The sequence below is a fragment of the Octopus sinensis genome, linkage group LG8 (assembly GCF_006345805.1).
Source record: "Octopus sinensis linkage group LG8, ASM634580v1, whole genome shotgun sequence".
Lineage (NCBI taxonomy): Eukaryota > Metazoa > Mollusca > Cephalopoda > Octopoda > Octopodidae > Octopus > Octopus sinensis.
In genome coordinates this window covers 6,866,384-6,879,491 of record NC_043004.1, presented here as the reverse complement: position 1 = coordinate 6,879,491, position 13,108 = coordinate 6,866,384, and the positions used below count along the sequence as shown (strand labels likewise).

At 37.7% G+C, this 13,108-nt stretch overlaps 1 protein-coding gene and 1 long non-coding RNA gene across 2 annotated transcripts in view; one reads left to right on the top strand and one right to left on the bottom strand.

Moving 5' to 3' along the window:
* LOC115215248 (RING finger protein 44) overlaps nucleotides 1-13,108 on the top strand; it is a 319,144-nt gene that overhangs the window by 51,738 nt on the left and 254,298 nt on the right. The window lies entirely within an intron of this gene.
* LOC118764488 overlaps nucleotides 6,079-13,108 on the bottom strand; it is a 32,253-nt gene continuing 25,223 nt past the window's right edge. The window contains exons 2-3 of the long non-coding RNA XR_005000294.1: nucleotides 10,759-10,904; nucleotides 6,079-6,117 (exon numbers count right to left, since the gene is read on the bottom strand). This is a non-coding gene — a long non-coding RNA (uncharacterized LOC118764488). The remainder of the gene's footprint in view (nucleotides 6,118-10,758; nucleotides 10,905-13,108) is intronic.

The following is a 13,108-nucleotide window of genomic DNA, read 5'->3' as shown; positions in this document are numbered from 1 at the left end:
GATAAATGACATTTGCTTCATTAATTTTACTTTGAGATAAGAACTTTGTGACAAATTGGCCAAAAGTTGGAATTCAACTTGAGACTGGAACAATGGAATGATTGCATTACAGAATTAATTCTCATCTGTCTTTAACCTCTGATCAAACACTACTGGGTCATATAGTCATTATAGACATTTTATAGTCATGCTATTTAGCTCTCTTTAGTTTTAGGCTGCTGGCCCATTTAGCCTTCTGGAGTGTGGCTTTTAAACTAGTATAAAACAAATACCAAAAAATGTATATACACACAACTCATTTTGCAACTACCTGGTTTCACATTTAGTCTCACTGTGTAGCATTTTGGGCAGGTATTTTCTGCTATAACCCCAAGCTAACCAATGTCTTGTGACTGAGTTTGGTAGAAAGAAACTGCCTGGAAGCTTATTGTATGCCATCATCATCATCATTTGATGTCTGTTTTCCATGCTGGCATGGGTTGGATGGCTTGGCAGGAGCTGGCAAGTTAGAAGCTTGTATGTGGGCTTGTCTTCCCTAATGCTTGACAACATGTGTTGGTTTGTTTACATCCTTGTGACTCAGCAGTTCAGCAAAAGATATCAATACAAAAGTGCCAGACTTAAAAATATGTACTGGGGTCAATTTATTTGACTCAAAACCCTTCAAAGCAATGCCCCAGCATGGCTGTAGTCCATGCTACAAGTGAAAAGATAAAAGATGGTCTTTATGTCTTAGAAATTTAAAATAACTGTCCCTCTAAAGACAAAAAAAAAAAATAAAAAAATAAAAAATGCATGTTACTGTTGTGCAAACATTGGAATTTTAAATCTAAAGAATTACAGTTTCATTTTTTTTTATCTTAGCAGTTTGACAAATAGAGATTGATAAAATATGTACCAGACTTATATAGATACGTGGATGATTGTGATAAATAAAGAAAAGAGAAAAAGAAAAGATGTTGCTCCAGTATGCCACAGTCCAATGACTGAAACCAGGGAAAGAATAAATACATACATTTGTTATTCTATTTAAAGTTATTGAGTGCTCCTTCAAATAAAAATTTGACTGCTTTATCTATAACTATATATAAAATTATTTATACTCATAACCACACAAGCATACATATATATATCTATCTATATATATCTATATATATATATATATATATAATATATATATATATATATATATATATATATATACATACATACATACATACATACATACACACACACAACACACACACACACACACACACACACACACACACACACACACATACGTATGCATACACACTTTCTCTTATGCTCACTCATATAAATTTTTCATTTACAAATACTTTCTCTCTTTCTTACTCTCTCACTCACTCACTCACTCTGTCAGTCTGTCTGTCTTTCTCTCTTCCTCACAAAGCAAACCTGGTTGGACAGCTGGCTCACTCTCATAAATTATAGCCTTGACTATGTGTTTCAGAAATGGACTTGGCTCTCCGCACAGAAATGAATAAATAAATACATTTTCTGCGTATTAAGTTTAAAAACTGAACAAGAAATCTAATGGTTTATTTTAATATATTCCGCTTTGCAAGATTTCAGAGAAAATTATCTATTGAAGATTCACCTGAAAGCAATTTACTCACACTGTGTGTGTGTGTGTGTGTGTGTGTGTGTGTGAATGAGAGAGGGATGGTATCAGCATCATTACCACTATCATCAATAGAATTGTTGTAGCAGTAGTAGGAATATGAATGAATGGGAAGGTGAACAGATATATTGTGTGTATGTGTGTGTGTTCCTGTACTAACTACTGTGCTAGTTTAAATTACTAAAGCAATTTGTGAGAGGCAAAGCATGAGTTAGAACATGCATCCAGTTATTGAATTCTTCCTTATATCTTATTTGTTTGTCCATCTCTTCAATTCTCTCTCTTTCTTTCCCTCTTTCTCTCTCTCTCTCTCTCTACACACACTCACATACATATATATATTGTTTTTATATCAAGTTATATATAAAAACCATTTAACATTAAATTGAGGAGTTACTCAATGCTTTCATTAGAGTACATGTTTATTAAACTTTTACAGAAAGTGGAGGTGATAGTGACTTCATAGTTTCAGTTTGCCAGCCTTCATCAGACCAGCAGGCTGAAACTTTTAAATCACTGCCCCCCCCTCTCCCCATTTCTCGTAAATGTAGTATCCATCAAAAATCAAGCCTTGATCCTTTATCTTTTGATGTATTTCTCTCTTTTGTTATTTTTACTGTATAACTTACATCATTATATCTTCTCTTCCTCTCCACCTATATATATTGCTTTCACTTTTTCTCTTAATGGAAATCTACTGTGCCTCCACCTCTTCTCTTCAGTTTCCCAAGAATTTACTATTACTGTCATTCTCTCTATTGTTTTCCTATCATTCTTTCACTCCTTGCATACTTCTCATTATTTTATTGCATTACCTTTCTAATTCCCCCCCTCTATTGTAGAGCTCTATCTTTTTACTAATGCTCTCTCTTTTTTCCATTCCTTTCTATATTGCACTGTCTGCCCACATGACTACCTGTCTCACCATCAACTTCTGGTCATTTCATTTTTCTCCCTCCTTATCTGTTAATCTCCTACCTGTCTTTCTAGTATTTTTGATCTGGTTCCCTCTTTCCTTTCCCTTAGCACAGCCACTGCTTTCTCTTTCCAGTGTGAAACAGAGAGAATGCAACACACAAATGTAATGGACATGTGACTTGGCTTTCTGTATATTAAGATGTATAATATATCATAAATAAATAATACCTTAGATATTTTTCATACGGACATTTTGATAATCAGTAAACATTTTAAAGCTATAACATTCAAAAGTGAGCCTCCTTGACAAGAATTGAACTATGCCTCACTTATTCATGCAACAAATGCATTTTCTGGAAATTTGACAGCTCTTTTTCAAATTAAAGATTCAAATAGTTATCTAGATACAAATAGTTACCTGCATTTTGACTGTTGATATCATTATAGATTTTAGATGCAAAATTCATCTGAAATTTTCTTTGCCAACTTAGTGAATGCAAATTCTTGTAAATTGCCTTTAGTGCCTAATATAACAAGTCATAGCAGTTTCCATTCTTAATCTTAATCCTTTCATTATCAACCTCCTGCCCAAGAATGCCCCTGGATCTATGATGCAAACTTCCTGTTTTAAAGCGATCTAAATGAAAGCATTCCAACAAAATCTCCTGTTAATTTATGTTCCAAACACCAGCTTAATAATGACAGTTATTTTACTAAATTCTTAATTAATTTATTAAATTCTTAATTATTTTCCAAATTAATTGAAACAAAGACAGTGTATTTCCACAGAAATATGGTAACAAAAGGGTTAATAAAGGTTACTTGATGTTTATTGTTTCATTTAAAAAAAAAAATTTCTGTTCAACTATGGAAGCACAGTGGGGTGAATAATTAAATTCTTGCACTACTGTTCTGAAAATTACTGTTTGGTAACACTGTATTGTATCATTCGTGTGGTGCATGTTAATTATTGTACTTAGTTTATTTGACCTACCCTGAGTATTTCATTAGGGGTGATTAACATAACATTGCTTTAATATAGACATGCTTATTCAAATATATGAATATGAAGAGAATTAATTAATTACATTGGTATTATAATTAAAGTAGATCATCATCACTATCATAACATTCACTTTTCCAAGCTTGCATGAGTCAGACAAAATTTACTGGGGGAAGATTTTCTATTGCTGCATGCCTTTCCTGTTGCCGACCTTTACTTGTTTCCAAGCAAGAAAATATTTCCATTACCTGGCATGTGTTTGCAGAATATTGGAAACAAATGCCACTGTTTGTATGACAGTGGCGCTCATTTACAACTATTATGCAACTATCTAAACATACACATTTGTGTGTGTGTGTGTGTATATATATATATATATATATATATATATATATATATATATATATAGTTGAAATTTATTGAAAAACAAAAGATGAAAACAGGTGTATGAACAACAAGCAAGTGTATTAGTTTGATGCTCAGGAAAATGAAGAAGTCTTTTATGTTTTGAGCCTACACACTTCAACAGAAAGGAATAAGATAAAATAGACAGAGAGAGAATGAAAAAATTGTAGATTTCAGCAGTCCAGCATGAAATATATATACATACATACACACCCACACACAATGGCTTTCTTTCAGCGTCTTTCTACCAAATCCACTCACAAGGCTTTGGTTGGCTTTGGACTAAAGTAGAAGACACTTAGTCAAGGTGCCTCACAGTGGGCCTGAACCCGGAACCATGCAGTTAGGAAGCAAACTTCTTAACCACACAGTCACACCTATGTCTATTGAAAATATCTGCAAATAAGTGACAGGATTCACCAAAATGGCTGTTACTGTTGTGATGGGTTGCCTCAGTCTTTTCTGTTTAAAGAAAGTGCTAACTCAGAATTAGCCACTCAACTACTTACCTGAAGCCTGTTGGTTCTAGGTATACCTCCAGGTATAAAATATTATGTTACTACCTGGTTTTAGAACATCTAGTATATCTTACATATACTACCATACATAGTTTCTTGTGTGAGTATAGTAGATCATAATGCCTTTGTTTTGATCTCTAGTTTAAGCAAATGTAATTGAAAACTCTAGTAGTAGTTACACCGGGTGTTGGTGAAGTTGATATGTGTCAAGTTTAGTTTCTTGTAAATTGAGATTATAGGCAGCCCAGTTCAAAGGCTGAAATGTCATGATTAATTTTAATGAATGATTGTGTTTTGTGTTGGTTTAGATCTGATGGGAGAATTTGGGCTTTCAAGATTGTGTTGTAATATCAAGCTGGAATGATGTTGATTCATCTGCTGGATACTGGATTTTGTCAATGGTTGGGTTGGATACGTGTGTTTTGGAATAAAACAGAGAATGAGAAAACAAATTCAGCTAGTCACTGTGGAGACCTCGGGTGTTCTTGAACTCTGCACTGCTGATTTCCTCCACAAAATTGGGATATATGTGGCATATCTGAGAAACGAGCCCTGCAAGGTGGGGTGGCTGCTGCAGCAAGTGTCACTGACCATTCCCTGTAGTATTACCTTTGCACTCATGTCTGCAAGGTGTGGCTAAACATGCCATTTGTTCTGGGGTGAACAAACTGTTACTCCCACCCATCATCTTCGGCTGCTTAATTCCCCCTTTTGTTTTTTTTTTTCTTTGTTTTTCTTTGTACTATGGTGAGGGTAGTTGTGGGTTTTTTTCCTCAATTATTTGATCTTTTATACTGTTAATGCTTTTTTCTTTTTTTCTTCTTGTAAAAAAAAATATGTTATTAATGTGTCACTGATTGGTGAAATATTCCTTGATAAACTTAGGGGTAGACTAGAAGCAAGATGATTCAATAATATCCATAGTCACTAAGGCGGTGAGCTGGCAGAAACATTAGCATGCTGGGCAAAATGCTTGGCAGTATTTCATCTGTCTTTACGTTCTGTGTTCAAATTCTTCCACGGTCGACTTCGCGTTTCATCCTTTCAGGGTTGATAAATTAAGTACCAATTGCATACTGAGGTCAATCTAATCGACTGGCCCCCTCCCCCAAAATTTCAGGCCTTGGCCTAGAGCAAAAAAGAATATCCATAGTCACAGTTGTTCATGGTTGGGAATCCAGCAGGGCAGTGTTATGATGGTTCTTTCTGACGGGACCCTATGGAGGAGGTGCCTGAGAATTCTATCCTCTCAATATTCCCTGGAATAGTGGGCGGTGATGAGAAGATGGATGGAAACTTAGATTGTATGAGCCAGCTGTTATTTTGTTTGAAAAATATTAATGATCATGTATATTTTTAGTTAATATGTATATGTATCTATCTATATGTATGTGTAGATGTGTGTGTCCTTTTATGTGATTGCAATTCCCTCCACACACACACATGCCCACTACTGTTTTGACAACTAAGTGTTGGTTTGTTTAGATCTCTGTAACTTAGAGGTTAGGCAAAAAAAACAAACAAAAAAACAGTAGAATAAGTACCAAACTTTAGAAAAAGGTTCTGGGATTGGTTTGTTTGACTAAAACCTCTGAAGATGGCACTCCTAAATGATCAGAGTCCAATGACTGGAACCAGTAAAAGATGAAAAAAAAAAAATACATCAATATGTAAGAAGAAAGAAGCATAAAAATTCATGTAGTCTGTAATACTTGACCTGTGCACTTTAAAATGTAAACTTCGTACACAAATCAGAAGTTTATTTTATTTATTTATTTATTTTTGCATAATTTTGTTTGCCATAGCAACTTGTCTGTCATTTAAAAATATTTGTCAGTGAAAACTGTGTCTCCTCATTACTGTCATCGTTATCATAATTATCCTCAAGGAATCTCTTCTATCATATTTATGATGATGTTGATGATAACAGGACAGTGACTGTGTTAATGCAGTTAGAACTAGTAGTAGCAGTAATGTCAGTTACAACTGTTGTGGTAGTGGTTAGTAATTCTAATGTTTAGTTATAATGATGTCTGTGATGATAGATCTAGAAATAAAGCCAATGGTTGCAGTGAATTATGGGAAATATTTTTCTGAAAAAAGGAAAAACAAAAATTATTGTGCATACTTGAACTTTGCAGAACTAAATATTTATAAATTGTGACAGGGTCCCCCGGTCCCTTATCTGGTGGTCAATGAGGAAACTAGGGATAGAAGAATGGTTGGTGAGAGCTGTGCAAGCCATGTACAGAGACGCTGCTAGTAAGGTGAGGGTTGGCAACGAGTACAGTGAAGAATTCCGGGTAGAGGTTGGGGTCCACCAAGGTTCAGTCCTCAGTCCCCTCCTATTTATCATAGTCCTCCAGGCAATAACGGAGGAATTCAAGACAGGTTGCCCCTGGGAGCTCCTCTATGCTGATGACCTTGCTCTAATTGCTGAGTCACTATCAGAACTGGAGGAGAAGTTTCAGGTGTGGAAACAAGGATTAGAATCGAAGGGCCTTAGAATCAACCTAGCCAAAACCAAAGTTCTAATAAGTAGGAAGGTAGATCAATCACAAACGCCTTCAGGTAGATGGCCCTGCTCGATCTGTAAAAAAGGTGTAGGTAGAAACTCTATAAGATGCACCAAGTGTAAGCTATGGACACATAAGAGGTGCAGCAATGTCAAAGGAAGGCTAACTAGGAAAATAGTTTTTGTCTGTGGCAAATGCTCAGGAGCAATAAACACTGGAAATATGCAGAGACCAACTTCTGCCACGTTCCAGGGAGACAAACTAGAAGTAGTTGATAGCTTCCGCTACCTAGGAGACCAAGTCAGTAGCGGGGGTGGGTGTGCTGAAAGTGTAACTGCTAGAGTAAGAATAGCCTGGGCAAAGTTTAGAGAGCTCTTACCCCTGCTGGTGACAAAAGGCCTCTCGCTCAGAGTAAAAGGCAGACTGTATGATGCATGTGTACGTACAGCCATGCTACATGGTAGTGAAACATGGGCCGTGACTGCTGAGGATATGCGTAAGCTCGCAAGAAATGAAGCCAGTATGCTCCGATGGATGTGTAATGTCAGTGTTCATAATCGTCAGAGTGTAAGTTCCTTGAGAGAAAAGTTGAACCTAAGAAGCGTCAGTTGTGGCGTGCAAGAGAGACGGCTGCGCTGGTATGGTCATGTGACAAGAAAGGCTGAAGATAGTTGTGTGCAAAAGTGCTACACCCTAGCAGTGGAGGGAACCTGTGGAAGAGGTAGACCCAGGAAAACCTGGGACGAGGTGGTGAAGCACGACCTTCGAACTTTAGGTCTCACTAAGGAAATGTCTAGAGACCGAGACCTATGGAAGTATGCTGTGCATGAGAAGACCCGGCAAGACTAGTCAGGCCATAACCCGTGGCCCCGACCGGGGACGTAGTCAGTCCTGTGCATACCTTCCTTCTTGTGACACTTATGAAGACCCGTTGAGGCAAGTGAAAATCAAATCAAATCAAAACAAATCAAAATAGATGAACATCAGTGGAATTGTATTCTTTGTGGTACCAGTGCCGGTGGCACACAAGAAAACCACCCAAACGTGGCCGTAACCAGTACCGCATCGACTGGCCTCCGTGCTGTGGGCACAACACACACCATCCGATCGTGGCCGTTCGCCAGCCTCATCTGGCACCTGTGCCGGTGGCACATAAAGACACCATCCGAAGACCCGGCGACGTAGTCAGTCCACCTGTGCATACCTTCCCTCTTATGACACTTGTGAAGACCTGTTGAGGCAAGTGTGTGACACTTTGTGAAGACCTGTTGAGGCAGAGGCAAGTGTGTGACACTTGTGGAGACCTGTTGAGGCAAGTGTGTGACACGCGTGACACTTGTGAAGACCTGTTGAGGCAAGTGAAATCAAACCAAATCAAAATAGATGAACATCAATGGAATTTGTATCTTTGTGGTTCCAGTACCGGTGGCACACAAGAAAACCATCCGAACGTGGCCGTCGACTGGCCTCCATGCTGTGGGCACAACAAACACCATCTGATCGTGGCCGTTCGCCAGCCTCACCTGGCACCTGTGTCGGTGGCACATAAAAACACCATCCAAAGACCCGGCGACGTAGTCAGTCCACCTGTGCATACCTTCCCTCTTATGACACTTGTGAAGACCTGTTGAGGCAGAGGCAAGTGTGTGACACTTTGTGAAGACCTGTTGAGGCAGAGGCAAGTGTGTGACACTTGTGGAGACCTGTTGAGGCAAGTGTGTGACACGCGTGACACTTGTGAAGACCTGTTGAGGCAAGTGAAATCAAACCAAATCAAAATAGATGAACATCAATGGAATTTGTATCTTTGTGGTTCCAGTACCGGTGGCACACAAGAAAACCATCCGATCGTGGCCGTTCGCCAGCCACATCTGGCACCTGTGTCGGTGGCACATAAAGACACCATCCGAAGACCCGGCGACGTAGACAGTCCACCTATGCATACCTTCCTTCTTGTGACACTTGTGAAGACCTGTTGAGGCAAGTGAAAATCAAATCAAATCAAATCAAATCAAAACAAATCAAAATAGATGAACATAAATGGAATTTGTATCTTTGTGGTACCAGTGCCGGTGGCACACAAGAAAATCATCCGAACGTGGCCGTAGCCAGTACCGCATAGACTGGCCTGCGTGCTTTGGGGACGTAACAAACACCATCCGATCGTGGCCGTCCGCCAGCCTCATCTGGCACCTGTGTCGGTGGCACATAAAAACACCATCCGAGCGTGGCCGTCTGCCAGCCTCGTCTGGCACCTGTGTCGGTGGCACATAAAAACACCATCCGAGCGTGGCCGTTCGCCAGCCTCGTCTGGCACCTGTGTCGGTGGCACATAAAATCACCCACTACACTCTCGGAGTGGTTGGCGTTAGGAAGGGCATCCAGCTGTAGAAACACTGCCAGATCTGACTGGCCTGGTGCAGCCTTCGGGCTCCCCAGACCCCAGTTGAACCGTCCAACCCATGCTAGCATGGAAAACGGACGCTAAATGATGATGATGATGATGATGATGATTGAAATATGCATTGGAATGTAGTGTACATAGTATCTCTAAATAGATATTCCCCTAACTTCTAATTGATTGTATGCGTGGCTTTGTGGTTAAGAAGCTTGCTTCACAACCATGTGGTTTCAGGTTCAGTTCCACTGTGCAGCATCTTGGGCAAATGTCTTGTACTATAGCTTTGGGCCAACCAAAGGTTTGGTAGACAAAAACTGTGTATGTGTGTGTGTGTGTGTGTGTGTGTGTGTGTGTGTGTGCGCACTTGTGCGTGTGTGTACCCTTGTCTCAACATTACATGATGGTTGTCAATGAGCATCAATGTTCTTCAAGCAATGTTTTTTGTTTGTAGTCTTCCTTGGAAAACCTGTCTGGCCATGAAAAAATATTATCTTTCTTGGTAAAAAGGTGAGGGTTGGCAGCAGGAAAGGCTTCTGGCTGTGGAAAATCTGCTTCAAAAAATACTGATACATCAAAGCATGGAAAGGTGGATGTTAAAAGATGAAAATGGTGTGTAATGAAAGAGATTTGTCAAACTGTTAGTTTCGGTCAAAAATATATTGTGGCAACTATTTCAGCTCTTTACATTCTGTCCTCATATCTCACTTTGGTTGATTTTTTTCCATGCTTTTATGGAGATGCATGGCATAGTGGTTAGGGTGTTGGAATCATTATCATAAGATTGAGTGATGTTTTTGTGTTCTTGAGCAAAACACTTCATTTCATGTTACTTCGTCTGGTCCACTCAGCTGGCAAGTATGAGTATTTCTGTGATGGACTGGCATCCTGAACCACAAAAATTGGGAAACTGGCCCTATGAGTTTGTATGACATGGGAAGGATCTCTGTGATTGTGTGTGTGTGTGCTTACAGTTTCCAGGTTGGCAAGCTGTGTTCCTCTTACCAGACAGCTGCCATATAATACGTCTGATTTGTATGATAACTTCTTTAGTCTAAGTGTAGATTTCTTTTGTTGAACAGACTCTATATTGTATTAGAATTTAAGATAATGATGCAGCTTTGCTTTTCTGATCATTTAGTGATTTTGCAATAACAACACCACCGACAACAACAAAGCACTTTAATAAATTGTCAGCAAAGCTGTTCCTTACTCTGCAGATGAAAGATTTTGGATAACAAATATTTTCAGTTTGAGATGTTAAAGTAAATTATCTAAACTTTTAACAGCATTATTTAGATATTTACTTTTTGTAAAACTTTATTGAAGAAAAACAATAGTAATAGTATACTTACACAAATTATAGCACTCTTCAACCATTTAGTAGTGTTGTTATTTTGAGTTAATTTAAGAAATGTTCCTATTTTAAAATTTGCTGCTTTAGCTTCACAATGGTAAAACATTTTGCCGTATTTTTACTGTGATGTCATTCTTGTCTTCACTAAAAGAATAAAAAAGAAGCTATTTCAGCATTGTTCATTCATGGTGAATTATTTAAAACTGCTTTTGCTCATTTATAAGGTATTGTGAGTTTTTGAAGAAAATCTATTCTGTTATTTTCTACCAAAAACATAGCACCAAGCACAAACAGAATGAATAGATGTGATTAAACATACTCAACATTTTTTTGTTTTGACATTTCTAAGACTTTTTTTTTCTCTTTCCCTATTTGACAATTTAAAAACAGCTACTTATTTCTGTGCCAAGCATGGAATAACAGGCTTAAACTTAACATAAACTTTTACATTTCTTACCATCAATTTCTGAGAAACAGATTTGATTATTTATAGTTCAGTTATTGTGAGGGCAGTAGAGCACTCTGGACAAGAGTCTTACAATACTAAGTTCAGTACTTATATATTCTTTTTCATTATCATCATCCTCATCATCATCATAACGTCCACTTTTCCATGCTTGCATGGGTTGGACAAACTATCAAGGCAGATTTTCTATGCCTTACCTGTCACCAACCCTCATCTGTTTCCAAATAAGGTAATATCTCCCTATCATCAGACATGTTTCTTTAGAATACTGGACATTAATGACAGTGACACATTAACACCTATCATGTGATGTCTAGACAAGGAGGCACAAACATACACACACCTGCTCTAGTCCTTCCATCACACTTTCTCATCCCTCAATATTATACCCTATACAGTTGAGGGGTGTTTTGTCTTACAGATACTTGGTGACCTCACTAATGCTGGTGCCATGAAAAATGCACTAAAAACTCTCTGTGATGTGGTTGATGCTATGAAGAACATCTAGCTGTAGAAAATATCAAAGCAAACACCAGAGCATGGCACAGCACTTTGGCTCATCTGTTCATGTCGAACTGTCCAATCCCTGTCAGGACGATGATGACTGTCTTCTTTAAATTTCTGCATATCAGATCCACTCACAAGGCTTTGGTCAGCTTAAGGTTATAAGTGGAAGATGTGCAGTGGTACTGAACCTGAAACCATTTAGTTGGGAAGCAAATTTGTCAACTACAAAGCCATGCCTGTGGATAGATAAAACTTCTTTACTGATGACCTAGTTTTTAATTTTTCTGAACAGTCAAAATTTGTATGAGGAGGATACTGAATTCAAGGTTTAAAATCCATTAGGAATGTGATTGATTTAATGGTCGTTTATTATTTGAACAGAATGTACAGACAGATCCTCATTATATCTGACATTTATTGTGTAGGGGAGCTAATACCTAAGATTAATGCTTATAAAAGGGATTTATCTTATAATAAAGCTCATTATTTACTGTTATTGTTACTGTGAATAGCTTTATGATATAAAGTTAAATGAAATATTGAAACTTGGTTGTATTATTTTGCTTCAGGTGAATGGGTACTTTTTTATTAAAACTTCCAACTTAAGTTTCTAGATTCCTATAATCATTGTTTGCTTTTTAGTAGTTGGTATAACTGTGTGGTTAAGAAATTTGCTTCCCAACCATTTGGCTTCAGGTTCACTCCCACTGCATGGCACCTGTGGCGTGTAGGTATCTTGTGCTGCAGCCCCAAATCAACCAATGCCTTGGATTTGTTTGATGGAAATAAAAAAAAAAAAAACCTCATCATTCATATAATGTATTCCTATATTTAAAGTATATTTAAATTATATAAAGTATATTTAAATTATATAAACGTCAGTAGCCATCTAGTTTATGAAAAAAATACAAAAATCTTTGTATAGAACTGTGCTCTTCAAGGTTCCAGCGACGCAGTGTCTCGCTGTTGTGCACATGTTCACATGTCCGAGATAGGAAACTTCACACTAGGAAGAGAGAGCACTGTGGTTCATGCAGTGCTGACTCCGGTGTGCTAGTGAAAGATAGTGTTTCTTTTTGACTCCATGTGTTTTGTTCTTAAAAACGTGTTTATTTTCTTGAATGTGGTTAAGTGTAGGCTTACATTATTATCCCGCTTCCAGCTTCCGTGTATATTTAAATTAATTCTAAGATATTCTCTGTTCATTATCAACTTCGTTTCTTCTATTCCTCCACTTGTTTGGATTAATAACAATTCATATACAGTTATCCCTCGCCGTATTGTAGTTCATCTATCATCGTTTATTGTTTAAGCTTATGTCGATTTTTTTCTGTGGTGTTGTTTTGCATTTATGATAAATATATACAAATTATGA